Here is a 15907-nt window from a genome sequence, read left to right as displayed (position 1 = left end):
CAAAGGAACTAAGGTCAGAACGTGACAGCAAGTAATTTGTGGAGTGGTTGAAAAACAGGTTGTAATGACTCCAAGCTAAGTGTATGTAACTTCAACTGTATACAGGATACTACCCTCTACAACATAACCAAACTCCAAATCAAAACTCTAAACTCACAACCTGATTTTGGACGGAATTACAGAATCACCTGGAAGGCTTACAACTACCAAAGATTATTATTCCAACGCAATACAGCAAATGCTCTGGAAAACAACAGAAACCTGAAAACACCATCCAACCTGGAACTGAGTGAGTAATGTTTAGTCTGAAGCCATATTTTATTTCCAAAAGCCAAGAAGAAGAATACATTACATGACTTTATAAGGACTGAATGCTAAATTAAGGCTGCTAAGCTTGATACAACTTCAATTAGCACTGATGTGTCAAGTGAGAGGTGTCAAAGCCCTTTAGCCCATCAGTGGCAGGAGAGTCGAACAGTCTACTCCAACCAAATGGAGAGGCCTTAGAAGCTGCCTCCTGCTGTTCAGAGGTCATTCAAACACAGTACCCTGTGTATGTAAAGAATAATAAGGCAAGAAAATATATGGAAAATCAAGAGACACTTTTTGCTGACTATTATAAAAATGGGAACATCAGCAACCTCATCTTCCACACAAACCCTCCCCTGGCATGGCACAGTGCTATATTAGCACACTACGCCTCTGTTAAGATAGAAGGTGTTAACAAGGGGCGATGTCACGATCATCGTATGAAGCGGACCAAAGCGCAGCGTGGTGTGAATGCATCATTTAATAGATGACAAAAAACACGAAGTAAACTGTACAAAAACAATAAACAAATAACGACCGTGAAGCTATCATAAGAACTGTGCTGACACAAGCAACTAACATAGACAATCACCCACAACCCACAACGACAAAACAAAGGAAATAAAGGTCAGAAGGTGACAGGTGGAAACTCAGAATACTAGACAATGAAGATTCTGAGTCAGCTAATATGAATCTCTATAAGTCTGGAACAGTAATGGTACAGGTCAACCCCAAACAGTTTCAGCTGGACTTTCACCTAATCAAATAATTAGCTCAGCAGGAGAAGCTCTCCCTTAAGAAAGATACCCCCACCCCGAGCGGGTCAGACCAGCCCTCTTCATTATATAACCCCCCAAGCGGAAAGTCAACCTCCCAGCTCAGAGTACTAGCCCCTCATTGAAATGAAGGATACATTTACCCAGCTGGAGGTGGAGCTGGAACAGCAGGTGATTACACTCCAGTCAGCACAGACCCAGACAACAGTCCAATACAACTGTCACGCCCTGACCTTAGAGATCCTTTTTATGTCTCTATTTGGTTTTGTCAGGGTGTGATTTTGGGGTGGGTATTCTATGTTCTTTAGTTCTATTATTTGTATTTCTATGTTTTGGCCGGGTAGGGTTCTCAATCAGAGACAGCTGTCTATTGTTGTCTCTGATTGAGAACCATACTTAGGTAGCCCTTTTTCCCAACTGTCTTTGTGAGAGGTTAACTTTGTTTGTGGCACATAGCCCTTTAGCTTCACGGTTGTTTTGAATTGTTTATTGTTGCCGTCAATTAAATAAAGGAATATGTACGCTCATCACGCTGCACTTTGGTCTACTTCTGTTGACGGCCGTGACAAAAACAACACCCCCTTAACCAGACCCGGAGAGCTGGAGGTGGAAAGAGACATACAGTATCTGCACTCTGGACTGTGGTGAGACAACTTCAACAATATAAAAAGCAAGATCAGGAGAAGAACCGGGCACTAGAGGAGATGATCAGACTGCTGGAGGAGAGGTTGAGGGGGATAGCGTGTGATAGAGAACAACCCACTAGAGAGGTGGCCACCCCAGCAGAGAAGCCAGCAGAACAGCCCACCTCCGATCTTGACAAAAGTCTCGACACCACAGCAGAGTGAGGACATACACAAGACACAGATTGTACACCTTGTGGACTCAAATGGGAAAAATATACAAGAAAAAAAACGTTTTTGTTTAAACTCTGGTGTCAAAAACACCCAGCCTGCCCTAGACCTGTCTGAGGACCAACTAGGTTCACCTAGCCACATAATAATACACACAGGCACAAACGACCTGAGAGCACAGCAGGAAAGGGTGGCCACAGCACTGAAGGGAGGGTGTGTGTGTGTGTGTGTGTGTGTGTGTGTGTGTGTGTGTACAGGAAGAACAATGTCATTGTGACATGAGAGAGATAGATATGAGAATACAGAAAATGTAATATGTAAAACTTACCTGTACTGGAACACAACAGAAGATGATTCTAGGGATTTTTTAAATTTTAATTTTACATCTAGTTTCTCTCCTCTCCTTCTTCTCCTAGTCTACTTTCCTTCCCTCCGCTCATTTAGTTTCTCAGCAAGAGCGACATCGTTGATATATTTAGAGAAAAGAGTCGGCCCGAGAATTGAACCCTGTGGTACCCCCATAGAGACTGGCCAGAGGTCTGGACAGTCCCTCCGATTTGACACACTGAACTCTGTCTGAGAAGTAGTTGGTGAACCAGGCGAGGCAGTCATTTGAGAAACCAAGGCTGTTGAGTTGATTGAGCTACCAATAAGATTGGGGCAGTAGTGTTAGACTGACTACAACATGTTGTTAGAACTAGACCAGTTTAGCATTTTTTTAAAAAGCAGGTGTCTTTTTTTGCAAATCCAATTGCTTTCAAACAACAAGCCTAGCTAATGCCATGGAAACTAGAGTATTCAACCCAACAACCCTAGCTAATGCCATGGAAACTAGAGTATTCAACCAAACAACCCTAGCTAATGCCATGGAAACTAGAGTATTCAACCAAACAACCCTAGCCAATGCCATGGAAACTAGAGTATTCAACCCAACAACCCTAGCTAATGCCATGGAAACTAGAGTATTCAACCCAACAACCCTAGCTAATGCCATGGAAACTAGAGTATTCAACCCAACAACCCTAGCTAATGCCATGGAAACTAGAGTATTCAACCCAACAAACCTAGCTAATGCCATGGAAACTAGAGTATTCAACCCAACAACCATAGCTAATGCCATGGAAACTAGAGTATTCAACCAAACAACCCTTGCTAATGCCATGGAAACTAGAGTATTCAACCCAACAAACCTAGCTAATGCCATGGAAACTAGAGTATTTAACCCAACAACCCTAGCTAATGCCATGGAAACTAGAGTATTCAACCCAACAACCCTAGCTAATGCCATGGAAACTAGAGTATTCAACCAAACAACCCTAGCTAATGCCATGGAAACTAGAGTATTCAACCCAACAACCCTAGCTAATGCCATGGAAACTAGAGTATTCAACCCAACAACCCTAGCTAATGCCATGGAAACTAGAGTATTCAACCAAACAACCCTAGCTAATGCCATGGAAACTAGAGTATTCAACCCAACAACCCTAGCTAATGCCATGGAAACTAGAGTATTCAACCCAACAACCCTAGCTAATGCCATGGAAACTAGAGTATTCAACCCAACAACCATAGCTAATGCCATGGAAACTAGAGTATTCAACCAAACAACCCTAGCTAATGCCATGGAAACTAGAGTATTCAACCAAACAACCCTAGCTAATGCCATGGAAACTAGAGTATTCAACCAAACAACCCTAGCTAATGCCATGGAAACTAGAGTATTCAACCCAACAAACCTAGCTAATGCCATGGAAACTAGAGTATTCAACCCAACAACCCTAGCTAATGCCATGGAAACTAGAGTATTCAACCCAACAACCCTAGCTAATGCCATGGAAACTAGAGTATTCAACCCAACAACCCTAGCTAATGCCATGGAAACTAGAGTATTCAACCCAACAACCCTAGCTAATGCCATGGAAACTAGAGTATTCGGGTCAGACCAGCCCTCTTCATTATATAACCCCCCAAGCGGAAAGTCAACCTCCCAGCTCAGAGTACTAGCCCCTCATTGAAATGAAGGATACATTTACCCAGCTGGAGGTGGAGCTGGAACAGCAGGTGATTACACTCCAGTCAGCACAGACCCAGACAACAGTCCAATACAACTGTCACGCCCTGACCTTAGAGATCCTTTTTATGTCTCTATTTGGTTTTGTCAGGGTGTGATTTTGGGGTGGGTATTCTATGTTCTTTAGTTCTATTATTTGTATTTCTATGTTTTGGCCGGGTAGGGTTCTCAATCAGAGACAGCTGTCTATTGTTGTCTCTGATTGAGAACCATACTTAGGTAGCCCTTTTTCCCAACTGTCTTTGTGAGAGGTTAACTTTGTTTGTGGCACATAGCCCTTTAGCTTCACGGTTGTTTTGAATTGTTTATTGTTGCCGTCAATTAAATAAAGGAATATGTACGCTCATCACGCTGCACTTTGGTCTACTTCTGTTGACGGCCGTGACAAAAACAACACCCCCTTAACCAGACCCGGAGAGCTGGAGGTGGAAAGAGACATACAGTATCTGCACTCTGGACTGTGGTGAGACAACTTCAACAATATAAAAAGCAAGATCAGGAGAAGAACCGGGCACTAGAGGAGATGATCAGACTGCTGGAGGAGAGGTTGAGGGGGATAGCGTGTGATAGAGAACAACCCACTAGAGAGGTGGCCACCCCAGCAGAGAAGCCAGCAGAACAGCCCACCTCCGATCTTGACAAAAGTCTCGACACCACAGCAGAGTGAGGACATACACAAGACACAGATTGTACACCTTGTGGACTCAAATGGGAAAAATATACAAGAAAAAAAACGTTTTTGTTTAAACTCTGGTGTCAAAAACACCCAGCCTGCCCTAGACCTGTCTGAGGACCAACTAGGTTCACCTAGCCACATAATAATACACACAGGCACAAACGACCTGAGAGCACAGCAGGAAAGGGTGGCCACAGCACTGAAGGGAGGGTGTGTGTGTGTGTGTGTGTGTGTGTGTGTGTGTGTGTGTGTACAGGAAGAACAATGTCATTGTGACATGAGAGAGATAGATATGAGAATACAGAAAATGTAATATGTAAAACTTACCTGTACTGGAACACAACAGAAGATGATTCTAGGGATTTTTTAAATTTTAATTTTACATCTAGTTTCTCTCCTCTCCTTCTTCTCCTAGTCTACTTTCCTTCCCTCCGCTCATTTAGTTTCTCAGCAAGAGCGACATCGTTGATATATTTAGAGAAAAGAGTCGGCCCGAGAATTGAACCCTGTGGTACCCCCATAGAGACTGGCCAGAGGTCTGGACAGTCCCTCCGATTTGACACACTGAACTCTGTCTGAGAAGTAGTTGGTGAACCAGGCGAGGCAGTCATTTGAGAAACCAAGGCTGTTGAGTTGATTGAGCTACCAATAAGATTGGGGCAGTAGTGTTAGACTGACTACAACATGTTGTTAGAACTAGACCAGTTTAGCATTTTTTTAAAAAGCAGGTGTCTTTTTTTGCAAATCCAATTGCTTTCAAACAACAAGCCTAGCTAATGCCATGGAAACTAGAGTATTCAACCCAACAACCCTAGCTAATGCCATGGAAACTAGAGTATTCAACCAAACAACCCTAGCTAATGCCATGGAAACTAGAGTATTCAACCAAACAACCCTAGCCAATGCCATGGAAACTAGAGTATTCAACCCAACAACCCTAGCTAATGCCATGGAAACTAGAGTATTCAACCCAACAACCCTAGCTAATGCCATGGAAACTAGAGTATTCAACCCAACAACCCTAGCTAATGCCATGGAAACTAGAGTATTCAACCCAACAAACCTAGCTAATGCCATGGAAACTAGAGTATTCAACCCAACAACCATAGCTAATGCCATGGAAACTAGAGTATTCAACCAAACAACCCTTGCTAATGCCATGGAAACTAGAGTATTCAACCCAACAAACCTAGCTAATGCCATGGAAACTAGAGTATTTAACCCAACAACCCTAGCTAATGCCATGGAAACTAGAGTATTCAACCCAACAACCCTAGCTAATGCCATGGAAACTAGAGTATTCAACCAAACAACCCTAGCTAATGCCATGGAAACTAGAGTATTCAACCCAACAACCCTAGCTAATGCCATGGAAACTAGAGTATTCAACCCAACAACCCTAGCTAATGCCATGGAAACTAGAGTATTCAACCAAACAACCCTAGCTAATGCCATGGAAACTAGAGTATTCAACCCAACAAACCTAGCTAATGCCATGGAAACTAGAGTATTCAACCCAACAACCCTAGCTAATGCCATGGAAACTAGAGTATTCAACCCAACAACCCTAGCTAATGCCATGGAAACTAGAGTATTCAACCCAACAACCCTAGCTAATGCCATGGAAACTAGAGTATTCAACCCAACAACCCTAGCTAATGCCATGGAAACTAGAGTATTCGGGTCAGACCAGCCCTCTTCATTATATAACCCCCCAAGCGGAAAGTCAACCTCCCAGCTCAGAGTACTAGCCCCTCATTGAAATGAAGGATACATTTACCCAGCTGGAGGTGGAGCTGGAACAGCAGGTGATTACACTCCAGTCAGCACAGACCCAGACAACAGTCCAATACAACTGTCACGCCCTGACCTTAGAGATCCTTTTTATGTCTCTATTTGGTTTTGTCAGGGTGTGATTTTGGGGTGGGTATTCTATGTTCTTTAGTTCTATTATTTGTATTTCTATGTTTTGGCCGGGTAGGGTTCTCAATCAGAGACAGCTGTCTATTGTTGTCTCTGATTGAGAACCATACTTAGGTAGCCCTTTTTCCCAACTGTCTTTGTGAGAGGTTAACTTTGTTTGTGGCACATAGCCCTTTAGCTTCACGGTTGTTTTGAATTGTTTATTGTTGCCGTCAATTAAATAAAGGAATATGTACGCTCATCACGCTGCACTTTGGTCTACTTCTGTTGACGGCCGTGACAAAAACAACACCCCCTTAACCAGACCCGGAGAGCTGGAGGTGGAAAGAGACATACAGTATCTGCACTCTGGACTGTGGTGAGACAACTTCAACAATATAAAAAGCAAGATCAGGAGAAGAACCGGGCACTAGAGGAGATGATCAGACTGCTGGAGGAGAGGTTGAGGGGATAGCGTGTGATAGAGAACAACCCACTAGAGAGGTGGCCACCCCAGCAGAGAAGCCAGCAGAACAGCCCACCTCCGATCTTGACAAAAGTCTCGACACCACAGCAGAGTGAGGACATACACAAGACACAGATTGTACACCTTGTGGACTCAAATGGGAAAAATATACAAGAAAAAAAACGTTTTTGTTTAAACTCTGGTGTCAAAAACACCCAGCCTGCCCTAGACCTGTCTGAGGACCAACTAGGTTCACCTAGCCACATAATAATACACACAGGCACAAACGACCTGAGAGCACAGCAGGAAAGGGTGGCCACAGCACTGAAGGGAGGGATTGAAAAAGCTCCTTCTACTTTCCCCAACGCATAAGTGGTTATCTCCACCCTGCTAACATGAAAAGACTTCCACCCTGCTACCATACTGCGGGTAAATGCAAGTATTTCCTGTGACTGTGCCTCAAAACCAAATGTTTTCCTGGCCCACCACTCCACCCTGGACTAGAACAGCCTCCATGACCAGGTCCACCTCTGCAAGGCAGCAGTGCCCACCACTCCACCCTGGACTTGATCAGCCTCTATGACCAGGTCCACCTATACAAGGCAGCAGTGCCCACCTTCAGTGCCCACCAGGACTCTAAAGGACATCGCTCTCAAGCGTATCCCCAACAATTCACACAGGAGCAACAGATCAATAGACACCCCGTCCAGACCAGTGAGACACTCTCCCAGACATGCGGGACCACCCCCCCCGGACCTACACATAGAGGACCCACGCCGAGAGGACCTACATCCAGACCACAACACCACCGGCCACATACACACCCCCACCCCAACCAATCAACACCAGATGCTCAGCAGGCTCTGCTCACACTTACTGGTCTGAGGCCAAACCACACAACCAACAACATTGGACACTTTATGGAACACAAAGACTTCACTATCTCATCCTGGAATATCCAAGGCCTGAGGTCATCTGCCTTTGGCCTAAAGAGCAGGAACCCAGACTTCACCAAAGAAATCGGAAATACAGACATCCTACAAGAAACCTGGTATAGAGGAGACAGACACACTGGTTTCCCTCTAGGTTACAGAGAGCTGGTAGTCCCATCCACCAAACTACCAGGTGTGAAACAGGGAAGGGACTCAGAGGTATGCTAATTTGGTATAGAGCGGACCTAACTCACTCCATTAAATTAATCAAAACATGAACATTTTACATTTAGCTAGAAATTCAAAAGGACATGATCTTAACAGAGAAAAATGTCCTCCTGTGTGCTACCTATATCCCCCCACTAGAATCCCCATACTTTAATGAAGACAGCTTCTCCCTCCTGGAGGGGGAAATCATTCATTTCCAAGCCCAGGGACATTAGGTCTGTGGTGACCTAAATGCCAGAACCGGACAAGAACCTGACACCCTCAGCACACAGGGGGACAAACACCTGCCTGGAGGTGACAACATTCCCTCCCCCATATGCCCCCCTAGGCACAACTATGACAACATAACCAACAAAAACGGGTCACAACTCCTGCAGCTCTGTCACACGCTGGGTATGTACATAGTCAATGGTAGGCTTCGAGGGGTCTCCTATGGTTGGAACACTTATAGCTCATCTCCTGGCAGTAGTACTGTGGAATACTTTTCACTGACCTCAACCCAGAGTCTCTGAGTGTTCACATTCAGCCCACTGACACCCCTGTCAGACCACAGCAAAATCACAGTCTACTTGAACAGAGCAATACTCAATCATGAGGCATCAAAGCCAAAGGAACTGAGTAATATTTAGAAATGCTATAGATATAAGGAATGTAGTTTGAAAACCTACCAAAAAACCATTAGGCAAAAACAAATTCAATCCCTTTTAGACAACTTCCTGAACAAAATGTTTTACTGTAATAGTGAAGGTGTAAACTTGGCAGTAGAAAATCTTAACAGTATATTTGACCTCTCAGCTTCCCAATCAAGTTTAAAAATCTGAAATAGAAAACCGAAGAAAATGAACAACCAATGACAAATGGTTTGATGAAGAATGCAAAAATCTAAGAAAGAAATTGAGGAACCTGTCCAAACAAAAACACAGAGACTCGGAAAACCTGAGTCTACGCCTTCACTATGGTGAACAACTAAAACAATACAGAAATACACTACGGAAAAAGAAGGAACTGAACGTCAGAAATCAGCTCAATGTAACTGAAGAATCCATAGACTCTAACCACTTCTCTGAAAATTGGAAAACACTAAACAAACAACAACACACAAAATGATCTATTCAAAATGGAGATGGATGGGTAAACCACTTCTCCAATATTTTTGGCCCTCTAACAAAGAACAAACAGTAAAAACATATACAAGATCAAATACAAATCTTAGAATCAACTATTAAAGACTACCAGAACCCATTGGATTCTCCAATTACATTGAATGAACTAAAGGACAAAATTAAAACCCTCCCACCTAAAAAGGCCTGTGATGTTGATGGTATCCTCAATGAAATGATCAAATATACAGACAACAAATTCCAACTGGCTATACTAAAAGTCTTTAACATCATTCTCAGCTCTGGCATCTTCCCCAATATTTGGAACCAAGGACTGATCACCCCAATCCACATAAGTGGAGACAAAATTGACACCAATAACTACCATGGGAAATGCATCAACAGCAACCTTGAGAAAATCCTATGCATTATCATTAACAGCAGACTTGTACATTTCCTCAGTGAAAACAATGTACTGAGCAGATATCCGATTGGCTTGTTAACAAATTGTCGTACAACAGACCACGTATTCACCCTGCACACCCTAATTGACAAAAAAACAAACCATTAATTTTAAAAAAGCCTTCGACTCAATTTGGCATGAGGGTCTGCTATACAAATTGATGGCAAGTGGTGCTGGGGGAACAATATACAACATTATAAAATCTGTGTACACAAACAACAAGTGTGCAGTTAAAATAGGCAGAAAAACACACATTTCTTCCCACAGGGCCGTGGGGTTAGACAGGGATGCAGCTTAAGCCCCACCCTCTTCAACATATATATCAACGAATTGGCGAGGGCACTAGAAAAGTCTGCAGCACCCGGGCTCACCCTACTAGAATCTGAAGTCAAATGCCTACTGTTTGTTGATGATCTGGTGTTTCTGTCACCAACCAAGAAGGGCCTACAGCAGCAACTAGATCTCTGCACAGATTCTGCCAGACCTGGGCCCTGACAGTAAATCTCAGTAAGACCAAAATGATGGCGTTCCAAAAAAGGTCCAGTCACCAGGACCACAAATACAAATTCCATCTAGACACCGTTGACCTAGAGCACACAAAAAACTATACATACCTTGGCCTAAACATTAGCGCCACAGGTAACTTCCACAAAGCTGTGAACAATCTGAGAGACAAGGCAAGAAGAGCATTCTATGCCATCAAAAGGAACATAAAATTAAACTTACCAATTAGGATCTGGCTAAAAGTACTTGAATCAGTTATACAACCCATTGCCCTTTATGGTTGTGAGGTCTGGGGTTCGCTCACCAAGATTCCCTGGTCCTGGAGCTCTGTTCACAAACACCAACAGAACCCACAGAGCTCCAGGACAGCAACACAATTAGACCCAACCAAATCATGAGAAAACTAAAAGATAATTGCTTGACACATTGGAAAGAATTAACAAAAAAACTGAGCAAACTTGAATGCAATTTGGCCCTGAACAGAGAGTACACAGTGGCAGAATACCTGACCACTGTGACTGAGCCAAACTTAAGGAAAGCGTTGACTATGTTAAGTTCCTGGGCGTACACATCACGGACAAACTGAATTGGTCCACCCACACAGACAGCGTCGTGAAGAAGGCGCAACAGTGCCTCTTCAAATTCAGGAGGCTGAAGAAATTCGGTTTGTCACCAAAAGCACTCACAAACTTCTACAGATGCACAATCGAGAGCATCCTGTTGGGCTGTATCACCGCCTGGTACGGCAACTGCTCCGCCCATAACTGTAAGGCTCTCCAGAGGGTAGTGAGGTCTGCACAACGCATCACCGGGGGCAAACTACCTGCCCTCCAGCACACCTACACCACCCGATGTCACAGGAAGGCCATAAAGATTATCAAGGACAACAACCACCCGAGCCACTGCCTGTTCACCCCACTATCATCCAGAAGGCAATGTCAGTACAGGTGCATCAAAGCAGGGACAGAGAGACTGAAAAACAGCTTCTATTTCAAGCCCACCACTAACATTGAGTGGCTGCTGCCAACACACTGACTCAACTCCAGCCACTTTAATAATGGGAATTGATGAAAATTGATGTAAAATATATCACTAGCCACTTTAAACAATGCTACTTAATATAATGTTTACATACCCTACATTATTCATCTAATATGTATATGTATATACTGTACTCTATCATCTACTGCATCTTTATGTAATACATGTATCACTAGCCACTTTAAACTATGCCACTTTGTTTACATACCCTACATTACTCATCTCATATGTATATACTGTACTCGATACCATCTACTGCATCTTGCCTATGCCGTTCTGTACCATCACTCATTCATATATCTTTATGTACATATTCTTTATCCCTTTACACTTGTGTGTATAAGGTAGTAGTTTTGGAATTCTTAGGTTAGATTACTCGTTGGTTATTACTGCATTGTCGGAACTAGAAGCACAAGCATTTCACTACACTCACATTAACATCTGCTAACCATGTGTATGTGACAAATACATTTGATTTGATTTGACTCAGTGAGCATAGCCTTGCTATTGAGAAAGACCACCATAGGCAGACATGGCTCTCAAGAGAAGACAGGTTATGTGCACACTGCCCACAAAATGAGGTGGAAACTGAGCTGCACTTTCTAACCTCCTGCCCAATGTATGACCATATTAGAGACACATATTTCCCTCAGATTACACAGATCCACAAAGAATTTGAAAACAAACCGAATTTTGATAAACTCCCATATCTACTGGGTGAAATACCACATTGTGCCATCCCAGCATCGAGATTTGTGACCTGTTGCCACAAGAAAAGGTCAACCAGTGAAGAACAAACACTGTTGTAAATACAACCCATATTTATTTTTATTTATTTTCCCTTTTGTACTTTAACCATTTTTACATCATTACAACACTGTATATATGCATAATATGACATTTGTAATGTCTTTATTATTTTGGAACTTCTGTGAGTGTAATGTTTAATGTTCATTTTTATTGTTTCTTTCACTTTTGTATATTATCTTATTCACTTGCTTCGGCAATGTTAACATATGTTTCCTATGACAATAAAGCCCCTTAAATTGAATTAGAGTCTGTATATCTGTCTCGCTTTCCTCTCAAATGTAGTATTCACACACTTACCTTTTGACTTTCAGTTGACCACATTTTCTGTGTCTTTGAGCGAGTGTCTCCACACAGACCTGACTAGAAGATTATTTTGGGTTTGTGACCAATGTGTGTGTTTATGGGTGTGTGTTATTTTGTGTGCTGTCACGCGTTGCCTGCCAGGTATTGTCTTCCCTCACTGCAGTGCAGAGTGTGAAATGAGTTCTGTCACTGCAGTGTCAAGCCAATGTGTCAGCTATCACACAGGCGTAACATTGCTCTGACATGGGAGAGGCAAGTTTGAGACACTGCGAAAATGTGTGTGTTTGTGTGTGTGTGTGTGTGTGTGTGTGTGTGTGTGTGTGTGTGTGTACAGGAAGAACAATGTCATTGTGACATGAGAGAGATAGATATGAGAATACAGAAAATGTAATATGTAAAACTTACCTGTACTGGAACACAACAGAAGATGATTCTAGGGATTTTTTAAATTTTAATTTTACATCTAGTTTCTCTCCTCTCCTTCTTCTCCTAGTCTACTTTCCTTCCCTCCGCTCATTTAGTTTCTCAGCAAGAGCGACATCGTTGATATATTTAGAGAAAAGAGTCGGCCCGAGAATTGAACCCTGTGGTACCCCCATAGAGACTGGCCAGAGGTCTGGACAGTCTGATTTGACACACTGAACTCTGTCTGAGAAGTAGTTGGTGAACCAGGCGAGGCAGTCATTTGAGAAACCAAGGCTGTTGAGTTGATTGAGCTACCAATAAGATTGGGGCAGTAGTGTTAGACTGACTACAACATGTTGTTAGAACTAGACCAGTTTAGCATTTTTTTAAAAAGCAGGTGTCTTTTTTTGCAAATCCAATTGCTTTCAAACAACAAGCCTAGCTAATGCCATGGAAACTAGAGTATTCAACCCAACAACCCTAGCTAATGCCATGGAAACTAGAGTATTCAACCAAACAACCCTAGCTAATGCCATGGAAACTAGAGTATTCAACCAAACAACCCTAGCCAATGCCATGGAAACTAGAGTATTCAACCCAACAACCCTAGCTAATGCCATGGAAACTAGAGTATTCAACCCAACAACCCTAGCTAATGCCATGGAAACTAGAGTATTCAACCCAACAACCCTAGCTAATGCCATGGAAACTAGAGTATTCAACCCAACAAACCTAGCTAATGCCATGGAAACTAGAGTATTCAACCCAACAACCATAGCTAATGCCATGGAAACTAGAGTATTCAACCAAACAACCCTTGCTAATGCCATGGAAACTAGAGTATTCAACCCAACAAACCTAGCTAATGCCATGGAAACTAGAGTATTTAACCCAACAACCCTAGCTAATGCCATGGAAACTAGAGTATTCAACCCAACAACCCTAGCTAATGCCATGGAAACTAGAGTATTCAACCAAACAACCCTAGCTAATGCCATGGAAACTAGAGTATTCAACCCAACAACCCTAGCTAATGCCATGGAAACTAGAGTATTCAACCCAACAACCCTAGCTAATGCCATGGAAACTAGAGTATTCAACCAAACAACCCTAGCTAATGCCATGGAAACTAGAGTATTCAACCCAACAACCCTAGCTAATGCCATGGAAACTAGAGTATTCAACCCAACAACCCTAGCTAATGCCATGGAAACTAGAGTATTCAACCCAACAACCATAGCTAATGCCATGGAAACTAGAGTATTCAACCAAACAACCCTAGCTAATGCCATGGAAACTAGAGTATTCAACCAAACAACCCTAGCTAATGCCATGGAAACTAGAGTATTCAACCAAACAACCCTAGCTAATGCCATGGAAACTAGAGTATTCAACCCAACAAACCTAGCTAATGCCATGGAAACTAGAGTATTCAACCCAACAACCCTAGCTAATGCCATGGAAACTAGAGTATTCAACCCAACAACCCTAGCTAATGCCATGGAAACTAGAGTATTCAACCCAACAACCCTAGCTAATGCCATGGAAACTAGAGTATTCAACCCAACAACCCTAGCTAATGCCATGGAAACTAGAGTATTCAACCCAACAACCCTAGCTAATGCCATGGAAACTAGAGTATTCAACCCAACAAACCTAGCTAATGCCATGGAAACTAGAGTATTCAACCCAACAACCCTAGCTAATGCCATGGAAACTAGAGTATTCAACCCAACAACCCTAGCTAATGCCATGGAAACTAGAGTATTCAACCCAACAACCCTAGCTAATGCCATGGAAACTAGAGTATTTAACCCAACAACCCTAGCTAATGCCATGGAAACTAGAGTATTCAACCCAACAACCCTAGCTAATGCCATGGAAACTAGAGTATTCAACCAAACAACCCTAGCTAATGCCATGGAAACTAGAGTATTTAACCCAACAACCCTAGCTAATGCCATGGAAACTAGAGTATTCAACCCAACAACCCTAGCTAATGACATGGAAACTAGAGTATTCAACCCAACAACCCTAGCTAATGCCATGGAAACTAGAGTATTCAACCAAACAACCCTAGCTAATGCCATGGAAACTAGAGTATTCAACCAAACAACCCTAGCCAATGCCATGGATACTAGAGTATTCAACCCAACAACCCTAGCTAATGCCATGGAAACTAGAGTATTCAACCCAACAACCCTAGCTAATGCCATGGAAACTAGAGTATTCAACCCAACAACCCTAGCTAATGCCATGGAAACTAGAGTATTCAACCCAACAAACCTAGCTAATGCCATGGAAACTAGAGTATTCAACCCAACAACCATAGCTAATGCCATGGAAACTAGAGTATTCAACCAAACAACCCTTGCTAATGCCATGGAAACTAGAGTATTCAACCCAACAAACCTAGCTAATGCCATGGAAACTAGAGTATTTAACCCAACAACCCTAGCTAATGCCATGGAAACTAGAGTATTCAACCCAACAACCCTAGCTAATGCCATGGAAACTAGAGTATTCAACCAAACAACCCTAGCTAATGCCATGGAAACTAGAGTATTCAACCCAACAACCCTAGCTAATGCCATGGAAACTAGAGTATTCAACCCAACAACCCTAGCTAATGCCATGGAAACTAGAGTATTCAACCAAACAACCCTAGCTAATGCCATGGAAACTAGAGTATTCAACCCAACAACCCTAAATAATGCCATGGAAACTAGAGTATTCAACCCAACAACCCTAGCTAATGCCATGGAAACTAGAGTATTCAACCCAACAACCATAGCTAATGCCATGGAAACTAGAGTATTCAACCAAACAACCCTAGCTAATGCCATGGAAACTAGAGTATTCAACCAAACAACCCTAGCTAATGCCATGGAAACTAGAGTATTCAACCAAACAACCCTAGCTAATGCCATGGAAACTAGAGTATTCAACCCAACAAACCTAGCTAATGCCATGGAAACTAGAGTATTCAACCCAACAACCCTAGCTAATGCCATGGAAACTAGAGTATTCAACCCAACAACCCTAGCTAATGCCATGGAAACTAGAG

At 42.7% G+C, this 15907-nt stretch overlaps 1 protein-coding gene across 2 annotated transcripts in view; it reads right to left on the bottom strand.

Annotated features, from left to right (window-relative positions):
• The window catches only part of LOC139386871 (CUGBP Elav-like family member 5), a 66026-nt gene that overhangs the window by 10737 nt on the left and 39382 nt on the right, over positions 1–15907 (bottom strand). The gene's annotated exons all lie outside the window — the stretch shown is intronic.

This window comes from Oncorhynchus clarkii, chromosome 28 (assembly GCF_045791955.1).
Source record: "Oncorhynchus clarkii lewisi isolate Uvic-CL-2024 chromosome 28, UVic_Ocla_1.0, whole genome shotgun sequence".
NCBI lineage: Eukaryota > Metazoa > Chordata > Actinopteri > Salmoniformes > Salmonidae > Oncorhynchus > Oncorhynchus clarkii.
This window is presented reverse-complemented; position numbering and strand designations above follow the sequence as displayed.